Source organism: Neovison vison, chromosome X, assembly GCF_020171115.1.
Source record: "Neovison vison isolate M4711 chromosome X, ASM_NN_V1, whole genome shotgun sequence".
NCBI lineage: Eukaryota > Metazoa > Chordata > Mammalia > Carnivora > Mustelidae > Neogale > Neogale vison.
In genome coordinates this window covers 15,601,112-15,614,055 of record NC_058105.1, presented here as the reverse complement: position 1 = coordinate 15,614,055, position 12,944 = coordinate 15,601,112, and the positions used below count along the sequence as shown (strand labels likewise).

The 12,944-nt window shown below is 48.0% G+C and overlaps 1 protein-coding gene across 1 annotated transcript in view; it reads left to right on the top strand.

Moving 5' to 3' along the window:
* Positions 1-684: 684 nt before the first annotated feature.
* Positions 685-12,944, top strand: part of FHL1 (four and a half LIM domains 1) — a 60,935-nt gene continuing 48,675 nt past the window's right edge. The window contains exon 1 of the mRNA XM_044235151.1: positions 685-771. The gene's annotated coding sequence lies outside the window, so the exon portion shown is untranslated. The remainder of the gene's footprint in view (positions 772-12,944) is intronic.

The following is a 12,944-nucleotide window of genomic DNA, read 5'->3' as shown; positions in this document are numbered from 1 at the left end:
GGTGGCATTAGGCGTATGCATGGAGCTCCTTTCGCTCCCACCAGCTTGTTACTAAGCGGAAGGGTCGCTGGTGGATCCTCCCACAGCGTTCCTACCCACGGGGTTCCACAGTCCGCGGCCGAAACGGGGCGCACCCTGGACCCCGACCGCTTTGCAGGGAGTGCGCAGGTTAGCGGAGGCCGCCGGTGAGGCCACCTTCGCTGGACTCTTTGTTGCTCCCACCTCCCCTGCCCTGGCCGCGGCTGCCTGCAGTGACTCGTGACTCCCCGCCAGCCTCGAGGGCTGCAGCGCGGGGGGGGGGGGAGCCCCCCCCCGCCCGCCTGTCCTCCCCTCGGTCTCCAGAACAGAGACGCCCCTTGGCGGGGGAGGAGGGGGACGCTCGTCCCCGCCTTCCCGCAGCCTCCTTTCCCGCGTGCTCGCGCGCGCCAGCAGCCCGGCCGCTCCCAAGGCGGGGGCACGTGCCCGCGCGGGGTGCGTGGCGCCCCCGCCCCCTGCCGGGCCGGCTCCCGCGCGCGCCGCGCCCCGCAGCCCCGGCCGGCAGAGCCCTGGCAGGCGCGCGCCGCGCCCCGCCCCCCCGCGCGCGCGCCCGCCCCCTCCCCGCCTCCCCCGCGCGCCCCTCCTCTCGCGCCCCTCCCGCGCCCTACATCCAGCGCCCGGCCCAGGGGGCTCAGTCCGCAGCCGCCGCCGACGCCGCCGCCGCCGCTGCGCCTCGGCCTCGGTGCAGGCAGCGGCCGCCGCCGAGACAGCTGCGCGGGCGAGCATCGCCAGGCAGTAAGCCCGCTTTCTCCCCGCGTGTGCGTGCGTGTGCGCCTCCCGCCCGCCGGCCCCGCGGCCCGGGGGAGCGGCCGCCCTCCAGCCCCGCCGCCGCCCGGGCCGCCCGGCCTGCCTCGGCGGGTACCTGCGGCCTGGGGCTTCGGCCGCCCGGCCGGGGGGGGGGCCGCGGGGTCCCTCGGGTGCGTGCCTCGGCCACCCCTGTGGCGGGCGTGGGGAAGGGGAGCGACTGGGGAGGGAGTGGCGTGGGGGCGGGGGAGCGGGCGTGCCGGGAGGGGGGTCTCCCGGTGCCTTCTCCGCGGAATGGTGGGGAGTGGGGAGGAGGGCGGGGAAGGGGCCCCTGGTTTTCCTCTCGAGACTGGAGGGCGGTGGGGGCGGGGTGAGGTGGGGGCACCCATTGGTGTTCTCAGCCAGGATGGCTGGGGGGCGCGGGGCGAGGCGGGGCCCCCCTCCCCGGGCATGCATCTCCGGGGTGGCGGGGATGGGGCGGGAGCGAGGGGGGACCTGCCCGGCTTCGCACAACGAAGAGGACTGGGGTGGGGACGAGCGGGCGTGGAGGTGAGCGGGCTAGTCGGGGTTTTCTCGACGGGGATGCTGGGGGGGCGGTTGGAGGAGCTGGGGTGGGGTGCAGAGAGAGTGAGGGGGGCGGGGAGGGTCCGCAGCGGTTCTTCTTACTGAGGGGATGGCGGGGGGGGTGGGTGAATGGGGGTGGGGAGAGTGGGAGATTTCAGCTCCAGCGTGGAACCTAGAGAAGCCAGAGGAACGTTCTGTCACGTGGGTTGAGCCTTAGAAGGTGGATTTTCAAAACTGCAGGGTGTGACCTTTCCGTTTCGAAAAGCGTGAAATCCCTACAAGGTGCTGTCTGTTCTAGGTTCTGGGAGAGAGGTTTGTGCTTTCGAAGTTTCTCATTCTCTTCCATTCCTTCTCTTTCTCTTCCATTGCTGGTGGCCTCTTCCCAGCCGTCCAGGACTAGGTAGAGGTTTGCAAATGAGCAAGGGAAGAATGTGTGTGGTTCGTGTTCAGTGCTATATTATTTTCTGCACTGGGGACTGTGCGAGTTTCTCAGGTTTGTTTGAATTGCCCTTTACAATAAAAACCCTGTGCTAGGAAGACCCCTTGGGAAAAGAAAAGAGAACGAGGTTTATATAGGGGACTCCGGGTTTGGTTTTTTAATTTCCTGAAGGGCAAGAGATACGTCGTGTTAGCATTTTGCTTGACATTTTTTTTTTTCTTTTTGGCTTGGCTTTTGGACGAAATAGAAATGGAATAAATGTACGTTTTTGCTGAAAGTCCCCTATATTCGTTTAAATTATTCCATCGGGATTATCTGAGCCCCCCTGTGATTTAAATTTGGAATAGATCCAGTTTTCCTAATTGGAGCCATCATTTTGTAATTGCCTGTAATTCTTCCCTCGGTTATCAAATCTATGGCAAGCCTATAGAGCAGTAGGAATACTTTTTTTCGTTATCTTGATTAAGACAGTTTTAATGTAAATTTGATGTTGTTCCTTGGAAATGTGAACATTTACAAAATAGCGTAAGTTTCAACTACGAGTTCCCTTGGAATTTTGCAAAGCCTTTCCCTCCCCAACTCCTCTTCTCTGGGAACAGAACCCTCCCCATTCTTTATACTGAAGAAGCAAGGGCTTCTGGGATGGTAGCTTTGCCTTCGGAAACTCATGCTCATATTTGCTTAAGAAGGGTGCATACTAAAAAAGCATCCGCCTTTAATGTGGTGAGGCTATATGTGCCTTCCCATTTTGGTTACATAAGGTTCCAATCTAGTCTTTACCTTAAGTCTTTAAAAATGGTTATTTAACATTTTTAAGAGCAAGTATAATCTTTATGCAACAGGAAATTGGTCAGATGGCCATGATTTGTGCATATTGCCTTGCAATAAGTTTGTATCAAAGACCACCATATAGGATCTGTAACCATATATGGTTTTTAGAATTCTGTTTTCATGCCCATATTGAATTTCTGTGGTTTTTTTTTTTATTTTCAACCAAGTCTAGATTTTTGAGTGAAATTTTCAAAAAAATTTGTGCAAGATTCCTCTAGTATGATACCAGTGTATTGGAGCTAATTTAGTATCTACCAAATGAATGGACCACTTAAGTAATTATTTTGTTTACTGGAAATGCAAAACTGAAAATGTTTTAAGTGGAAATAGAGATTCTCCTCTCAGAGACTGATGAATATGCGTTTAAAAAAGCATTATTAAGTGCACCATTTCTTTCTTTTTTTTTTAAGTGCACCATTTCTAATGTTACTCTGATACACGTTCTGTATACAGGCAACAATCTAAAACTTGTGCATTTAAAAATATAATTTAAGTCTGATTGTTTTCTCTCATAGGAATAGAATGCTAAGAATGGTAAAATCTTTTACAGAGGGAAGCATTTTGATGGGTGGAGGGGGACTTACAGTTTCTCCAGACAAAAGGAATAAATGGATGTCTTTAGCCAGCGACCTGTTGTTTGCCCTGCAGGACTGGAGGAGGAAAAAAGATGAAGAAATTTCAGAAACTAATCGAAGAATGATCGAGAATCATTCTAAACAGTCTTGAAGATTTTTGCATATAGCCATTTGAAGAATAATTGGCAAATCAAGTCTTTGCAGTAGAAATTTGACCCTCTGGGACAGTTGGGTGGCTCAGTGGATTAAGCCTCTGCCTTTGGCTCAGGTCATGATCTCAGGGTCCTGGGATCGAGTCCCGCATCAGGCTCTCTGCTAGTCAGGGAGACTGCTTCCCCCCCCCCCCCCCGTCTGTTTCTCTGCCTACTTGTGATCTCTTTCTCTCTCTCTCTGTAAAATAAATAAAATCTTTAAAAAAAAAAGAAATTTGACTCTCACCCCTAAAGTTTTGACAATAAAAAAAGAAAACAGTTTGTTGAAGGAATGGAAGCAACCATCAGAGGCTGATCCCTGTTTTCCTGCTCTCCACCTCCTGGTTCCCTTCTGCCCTACACCCCTCCCTTTTTCCCCCTCTGGTGCCAGCGACATTGGGAGCTGAACAAATGTTTGTGCTTGCTTGAACTTTAGGCCTTATCTCTTTGGCTGCTTTCCCCAACTTTTGCCTACAAAATTTTTTTGGTTAATTGAACTTTCCAGTTGTTTGGATTTGGGGTAAAAGAGAGTAGACTGTAATTATTTTCTCCTAAAAAGATCTTTTCTTTCAGCTCCTGTTGGATGAGAGCAAAGAAAGGGTCTTTTTTTTTCCCCGTTGTCAACAGAGTACTTAATTAAGCAGAATATAGGACCATTTATTTATTCAACAAACATTTACTGAGTTGCCGCCTGGGTTGGAGGCTCTGCACGAGATCCAGGGATACATGGTGGATAAGAAATGGTTCCTGCCTTCTGGGGCAGTTATTAGAATGAAAAAACAGACCATGAATTTGTTGTGAACAATCAAGGGGTGTGCAGGGTCTTTAGGGTATTAACATAGCACTTTATACACATTAAACATGCTTCTGCGGTACGCACAGTGGAGTCGTTTTTTGCCAGGGAGTTATTCATTGTATAAATAGTACCACACCTTCCTGACGAAGATGTACTTTTTCAGTTTGGGTAATAATTTGGTTTCTAAGTCATCTTTCTAAAAAAAAGATTTTATTTATTTATTTGAGAGAGAGAATGAGAGGGAGAGCACAAGCAGGGAAGGGGCAGAGGGAGAGGGAGAAGCAGACCCCACTGAGCAGAGAGCCTGATGTGGGGCTCGATCCCAGGACCCCGAGATCATGACCTGAGCCGAAGGCAGATGCTTAACCTACTGAGCCACCCAAGCACCTGGTTTTTAAGTCTTAAGGGTCTTAAGGCCTATGGTGTTTAAAAAAAAAAAAAAAAAGATAACGTTTGACATGAAGTGCTTAGGACATAGACTTCTGCTCTTTAAGGTCAGCATTTTATGTCACTTCATGGAGCTGTGAGGAGATAGTGGCTAGGCCAGCATTCCTTCCTGTGACTTAAAGTCCTCTTCAAACAGCAAATGGGGCCAAGCAGAATTATTCTTCTGTGGTCAACTTTGAGTTATGGATAATGGACGTTGGAACACAGAAGAGGGAATGATACTGAACAGTAGGTCTGGTAAACCTTCGCCCTCCTGCAGGGCTGCCTCCCAAGATCCTTGTGCATTGCGCTGTTCGTGGACAGTGTTAGACCAGTGGTTTTTAACTGGGGCATTTTAGCCCCCTATGGGACACTGTACAATGTCTGGAGACATTTTTGGCTGTCGTGAATTGGGATGTGGCACGTGCTGGTGTCTAGTGGGTAGAGGCCGAGGATTCGGCCTCGGCAGTCTGTGTCACTTGGGGCAACCCCCACAACAAAGAATTACCTGGCCCAGAATGTCAGTCGTACTGAGGTTGGTGGAATTCCCTCTACAAGAGGCAGTAAAACGTAACTTCAGGCAGAGTAGAAAGCAGTAACAGCGTCTTGACATGACATTTAATTAAGTTGGCTGAGCTCACCCTACTAGTCTTAAAAGTGACTAGTCCCAATACATCGACCTGAATAATTAAAAGACCAGTAAGAGCTACCATGTATGGCACTTGCACTGTGCTGGGCCTTTGTATACATTCTATATTCTTTTCATCTTATACATGAAGAACCAGGCTCAGAATGCAAAGGGACTTGCTTTAGGTTGTACAGCTGGTCAGGGGTGGAAGCAGACATCAAGGTTAAGATCATCTTACTCTTCAGAAGTTCATGGTTTTTGAGCACAACCTTATTGTACCATCTCCCTCGTGGCGTGCTCCATTCAAAATTTTACTTAACAAAATTAAAATTACTGCATGCCCTATATACCATTGAGCTTGCTTGAGAGTAATTAAAATCATGAACGTTAAATTTGATCATACTTGGAAGTAAATGGCCAGGAGTAGGGGGAGAAAGGGAACTGACATTCCTTGAAGGCCTGCTATAGTTCAAGAAATTATGCTCCGCTGAATTTACACCCATTGTGTAATTTGATCCTCCCGGCAACTCTGCAAAGTATCGATGTGCATTTCACAGATGAGGCTAGCGAAGTAGCTTGTCTAAGATTGCACAACCAGTGGGAGAGTTGGGATTTGAAGGTAAGTCCCATGACTAAGCCCCAGTGCCTTGCTGCTTTCTGAATCTTGGGGTCAGTCAAGGGGGGGGTGAGCTGAGCATGCGGCACGAAGGTGAGTTACTGTTCCTGGATAAAAAGAGGCTTCAGAGGTAACGTGTCATAGATGATGGATTGTATCCAGGAAGAGAATGGGGAGCCGAATCACTGCACTTTCCTCCACTGATGAGAAATGAGTTCAGCAGCAAATTTGTTCTAGGGATCTACCCGAACTAAGCCTGTAATTGTCATTTTGGAGAACTTCATTTGCTGTCTGACTTGAATTTTTCGAACACTGCTTTGATGACCATGACCCTGGAAGTTAGCCGGTGGTGTTCATATTCTTTCTGCGGTGCACCTGCTACCTTTCTTGGGACTGTCGTGTAGAACTTAGTAATGACATCATCTGGTTTTGTCATCTTTTTAAACAATTTAAACATTTGTTTTTGCTGTGGAAGTTGTTTTTATAATAAACGTCATCAAACTCATACTTGTGTTTTCCATATGGGGGGTGTGTTTTGTTTTGACAACTAAATATTTATTTTAACTTTTGATGTGTTGTGTTTTCGAGCATAACAAGAGGGGAAAAAACCAGCCCAATAGCAATCATTTTGTCTGGCAAGCAGTTTTTGCGGGGGGGTGGGGGGGAGGTTTGTGTGTGTGTGTGTGTGTGTGTGTGTGTGTGTAGAAGGAGGACTTCATGTTTCATTTCATTTACTTTAAATTGGAAAGGAATTTTAACCATGATTCTCAAGGGCCAGGATGCTGGGGGGGTGGGGAATGTTATTTAGATAAAATGCATGTTTTGATTTCCACAGAGGTCTGGGAACCATAGATTCTGATTATAATAATAATGTCATGACTCAGGCTGCGGCAATCAGCCCCTGAGCATGGGCACGCATTGTGATAGGGATTTTGTACCCTCCCTTCATGATTTTAGAGTAGACTTGGGAGATCTGATAAAACTTGCAAGAATGCACTAATCCCTTTCAAAAATCCAACTTTTTAATGACAGTACTAGTACTTTTTCATTGTAGGGAAGTTCAGAAAACCCTAAAGAAGAATAGAAAAATCGGTTATAACCCACTGCCCAGAAATTAGTGACAGCGTTTTGTATTGTTTTTAAAATGTAGTGGTTTTTTTAATGATACGCTCGAGGGAGTCCAACTGCAAAGTCTACAACTTACAAACGTAGCCTAAGCTATTTTTTAAAAAAACTTTACTAAAAGATTTTGAGTTACTATTACTTCTTTAGAGAGAAGTCATGGTCCTAGGAGTGAGATGGGAGCAGTGCCGGGGAGTTAGAGAAGGATCACATAAGCTCCTTTAAATTTCTCCTCCTCCAACTTGAGTCATGGCATTCCCACGCTAGAAAGGGCTGTCAAGACCCATTCCCCTTCATTTTATGGATAAGTAAACTGAGGCTCAAAGAGATGTGGAGCATCTGCTTCCAGATATAAAAATATAACGTGTTAATGGGGTTCTAGTTTGAAGTTTTAGGTCCTACGTACAGAGTTAAGTTTTTATTTCCTAAATAAAAACTCTTTTACAGTCACAAACTTTGGTGGCCTGTCCCTCAAAAGAAGACTTTTATGGTGGAAGTATGTTAACTATACAAAAGGATACCAAAAAGGCCAAGTATCTCCCAACTTTAGAAAATGATCAGAACAACTGGGAGTAGGGGCGCCTGGCTGAGGCAGTCCATAGAGACTACCAAGCTTGATCTCAGGGTTGTGAGTTCGAGCCCCATACTAGGCATGGAGATAACTTTAAAAAAAACTTCTCACAAAAAAAAAAAAAATCAGCTGGAAGCTTTATAGGAATTTGTCCTCTTGTTTGCTTTATTGAAATTGAGCATTAGTGGTGGGGAACCTCTTTCTTGCATCTAGCTCTCCATTTAATTTCCCCTGGCCTGTGGGGCAAGTACTAAATGTCAAAGCTGCCTATAGTTGCAGAAGTGAAAATTGACTCTTTGAGAGTCTTTCTGCGTGGTAGTCTGGAAGACCATGGGGCTATTGTTGCATGAATGTATTCTTTTTCTTTGTAAAATGGGATGTCTGTTAAAAATGTGGGAAGGAAATTTTAAAGATTGTATCTGGGGCACCTGGGTGGCTCAGTCATTAAGCATCTGCCTTCCACTTAGGCCATGATCCCAGGGTCCTGGGATCGAGCCCCGCATCGGGCTCCTTGCTTGGCACGAGACCTGCTTTTCCCTCTCCCACTCCTCCCTGCTTGCATTCCATCTCTCCCTGTCAAATAAATCAAAATCTTTTTAAAAAATAAAGGTGGCATCTGCTTTGACTTAGGTAGGAAGTTAAAATCATAGCAGATGCTGGCCGCGTGGCGTCATTAACGCAGACCCACAGAGGAGTTGTAATGTGGTCCTGTGAAAACCATCCACAAGCTTCCCTCCCTTTCCTCGCCTACCCTGCTTCCTTTCTTCCTGTAGCTCCCTCTTTCTGCATCTCCTTTGTCTGTGTGTCTCTGTCACTCTTGGGGTCACTCTCTTTTCAGCCCAGCAGACTCTCCCCACTTGCCTTTTTCTGGGCTCTGGGTGTAGCCACATCGTTCCGCTCGTCTGCCGCCGAGTCTTCCGCTGACCCCACTTGACACTGTTAGGGTTCCCCCAACCCGGGCCGGGCAGGGAAGCCGCTCTCCGGAGCAGGCGTGGGATAAAGAGAGCCGGTGCCACTGGGTAGAGAAACCTCCCTGGTGGACGAGCATTAAGCACACACTCTGCATAGAGATCACGCCGGCTGCGTAGACACGGAAACCTGCAAACACGACCTCCTCCCTTGTCTAAGGCCCAGACCCCAGCAAAGCAGCAGCTCTGTGAGATAATGAATATGGATCGGATACTCATTGCCAAGGGCTTACCATTTGAACAAATGAGAAAATTGTACCCTTGCCTAGGGGTGTGTTCTTAAGTAGATTTTGCTCTTGCTCCTCATTACCGCCTGCTAATGACTGTGCACGTTATCGGGGCGCAAACGGCGATTCCCCGCGCCCTGGAGTACACCGGCTCTTACTTCGGACAATGGGTTTTCTTCTGTATTTAAACCAGCGAGATATGCTAGGGCTTCATTTTTGAACAGCCATAGATATAAAATGCACAGAAGATACAGTATAGTGGTTTTTAAATGTGGCGAAACCTAGAAAAAGAACAATCAAAATAAGTCTGCTGTCAGCACTTCAGTGCTTGTAGAATTCATACTTTCTTTTTTTTTTAAGATTTTATTTATTTATTTGACAGAGAGAGATAGCAAGTAGGCAGAGAGGCGGGCCGGGGGAAGCAGGCTCCCTGCTGAGCAAATAGCCTGATGTGGGACTCGATCCCAGGACCCTCAGATCATGACCTGAGCCGAAGGCAGAGGCGTTAACCCCCTGAGCCACCCAGGCGCCTGAATTCATATTTTCTTTACCCACATAAACTCTCTGGGTCTTACATATATTCCAAGCCAGGAAACGTTCACCATACGTGCTGTAATCACAAGAATTTGTAATAGCCACAAGGGTTTATGTTTATTTCTCAATACTAAGAAAATGCTAGCTGGGAGTACAGAGGTTTTATCGGCAAGGTGCTTTTGATGAGGCTGGGACAAAACTAAATTTCTATATTGGATTAAGACTTGTTACTCACTTTCAGTTTTAGGGTGTGGGTAAGACTGCTTGACTCTTGTCACATTGGAAATGCGTGAATTACTAGGAAGACATCGAAGCTTGGTTTTGCATTCTTGTTTTCGAAGCTGATGGCTAGCATCTGCCCAGGCCTAATCCATCATGTGCACTATATGTGGCCAGGTGAAGGGAAGTAACAGGTGTTCCCCCCTCCCCACACGTCTCTTAGAGACCACAAAGTATACACAAGCACACACACAGGAGCCATAAAGTCCAGACATTTCTGCATCAGTAAGCCACGGTAGTAGATTCACAGATTTGAATTAACACAATTTTATGTTTTTCAGCAGCTTCTAAGAAATAGCCTATAAAGAACTGTAGTCTCAGATTCCTAAAATGATCAGTTCCTCAGCCAGGTAGCTTCTGGAAGCTAAAGGGACACTAAGTTCCTTGTCAACGATTCCGTATCTCCAGATTCCAGGATCAGTTCAAATATTTAAATCCTGGGCGCTTCCCTTCTAGGCTACAAAAAAGCCCTGCATCTTTTAAGGAAGGACGTGGGAAGGAATTTTGCAATGTGGTAAGCACAGCGAACCACGCGAAGGAAAGAATCCAGGCAGCCGTGTACCTAATAGGAGGTGAATGTTTATACTTGGTTCTACAGCTAAAGCTGTCTGCCCTTGTTAGAGCTCCCCCCTTTTTAAGATTTTATTTATTTATTTGACAGAGAGAGAGAGAGAGAGATCACAAGTAGGCAGAGAAGCAAGCAGAGAGAAAGGAGGAAGCAGGCTCCCCGCCGAGCAGAGAGCCCGATGCGGGGCTCGATCCCAGGACCCTGGGATCATGACCCGAGCCGAAAGCAGAGGCTTTAACCCGCTGAGCCACCCAGGTGCCCCTAGAGCCCCCTTTTTAATATCAAATATTTTCCCTACTTTATTAAGGAATAAACAAATTGCATAGAGGGTACCACAATTGCGTAAAGGGTACCACATCATTATGTGGTGCACATGTACGCTGTAGAATGATCGAGATGATTTAAAATCCACTTCATTGCTTATCATTATGGACTGTCAAGTGCATCTACTTAAGGCGTGCGCTTTGTTGAGCTTGGGCAGACGTATGCGCCCGTGAAGCCAGTGCCACCAGCAGGAGGTAGGATATTTTTATCATTCTCCCAAAACTTTCCTTGTGCTCCTTCGGCCCTTGCCTTCTACCCTCTGCCCCCATCGCCAGGCAACCGCTAATGTGCTTTCGTGTGAGAGCCGCTTTGTAAGCTTAGATTCCAGCCCAGAGGGAAATGATGCTGATAAAAGCAGAAGAGTGACCATGTTCTTCTGAAGTAGTTACCGTGTGCTCTGTCGCATCCCCCGAGAGCAGGACAGATGAAATAATTTGAATTTTGCTTCGCACTAGTAAATATTTTGCCTGTCTATATATTTATACCTCTAGCTAGTGTCTGTACATCATCGATAGACAGGAATAAAGAAACCCTGTCCCTTGAGCCTTCGAAAAGGTTTCAGAAGGCATTTTCCGTGGGTGGAAGGAGTGCCATCTTTCCACGCTCATGTGGAAAGCTTTTAGTATGTTAAACGTTGCCTTCCCGTTGACAGATTGAGATGGAAGAATAATTAGGCAGTTTCGGGGCCAGAGTACTGAGACGCACTTTGTCCCTTCCTCCCTTGCTCCTTGGAAAGCCGTCGGCGTCACTGTTGCGTGCGTCTAGCTGGCGGTCTGTTTCACTGCCATCACGCTGTCCGGCTAGTGTCCATCTGTCGCTCCTGCGTGCCACCGCGTCTGGCCCGCCCCGTCTTCCTCTCCCCGGTTTCTTCTTCCTCGGCTTTTCTGTCTCCTGATGCCGCTGCTCTTCCGCTGCCCCGCTTTCTGCTACCAAAGCTGTTTTTGTAAACCTCTCCAGCCCGAGTTATCAACAGACTGACTCATCCCAGCACGTCAGCTGTCATTTCAGGGGCTGTTTTTCTTACTTTTTGTTCCGTGGTCCTGTCATTTCTCCAGACTCCTTTCAAGGTCGGGGCCGCTCTGGAGGTTTGGGAGTGGTGAACAGTTGGCTTCCAGATAACCAGAGTTGAATGCGTCTGTGGGCTCTGGGGTGGGGAGGGGACAGGCTTTGAAACCATGAATCATTCAAAAGAAGCAAATGATTTACGGTATAATCCTAGGAAACTTCCTTTTACAGTGTTCTCTCGAGGTAAGGTAGGTGATTCATCGCACCGCAGCACGTACTGTAAAGGGGAGAAAACCTTCAACATTTGTCAAAATCTGTAGAATGCACAGCACCAATGTACACCATGGACTCGAAGGAATAATAACGTGTGACTACCGCCTCACCGGTTGTGACCCACGTGCTGCAGGAATACAGGTTGTTAACCAAGGAAACCAGGAGGGAGGTGTTGAGGTAAACGGGAACCGTACTTTCTGCTCAGTTTCTCTGCAAACCTAAAACTGCTCCCCGAATCTATTTAAAAACCCTTTAGGATTCAGAAATACCAAGACTATATCAGGCACTTTTCTACTGTGAACTTGCAGGTAGAAGGGCTGTGTGTGTGTTTCAATGCTAGTAACATAAGAGACGTGCTTCTGGGGGGCTGTAACTGGTACCCTGGCCGCCCTCTCCCCGCCAAGTGGAAGGGGGAGCTTCCGAGGGAGCGGGCCAGTTCCAGCTGGCTGGTTACACAGTAGTTTCTGGAGAGGTCTGTGGGAGCATTGGGTTGGGTCTTGCTTGCTTTGTCACCAGTGGGGGACATCACGCCATCTTTGCGGTGGAGTAGGGTCCTGGACGTATCAAATTCCCTGCCCTACAACTCCATGTGCCCTTTTTTGACCCTTGTATTTATGGTGTTACGAGCAGCAGTGATCGTTGGTGAGCTCATGCCGACTCTGAGACAATCTCCAGGTCAGTCTGGCGGCTTTGGCCCAGAGGCTCTCGCATGGCGTGAGATAGGGTAGAGACTTACCATCAGAACCTCCGTGCCGTTACTCACTGCAGCCAGCTGTCCAGGAAACCCCGGTGAGAAGATTGAGGTTTTTAAGGTCTTCTTGTAATTGGTTTCTATATATTGAAACCGGGTGATTATTACGAGCCAACTGCAAGTATGTGTTGCTTTCTTGAGTTGGCTGTAGAAACAGAACATTCTAGGGGCACCTGGCCAGCTCAGTGGATGGAACATGCGACTCTTACTCTCAGGGTCATGAGTTTGAACCCCATGTTGGGGATAGAGTGTACTTAAAAACAAAACCACAGAGCGTTTTATGACAGGTGGTAGTAAGCAGAGGTCAGGGGTTGGGTTCTGAGAGGGGTGTTGAGACTGAGGGAGACTAGAAGAGCAACAACTGATGGGACATCCAGGATTAGAGCATAAATGAAGGTGACCACCCAAGGAATGGATGCCTTGGGGATGTGGTTGATCACAGATTGTGTCCATCCCGTTGGGTCTGCATTAGACCC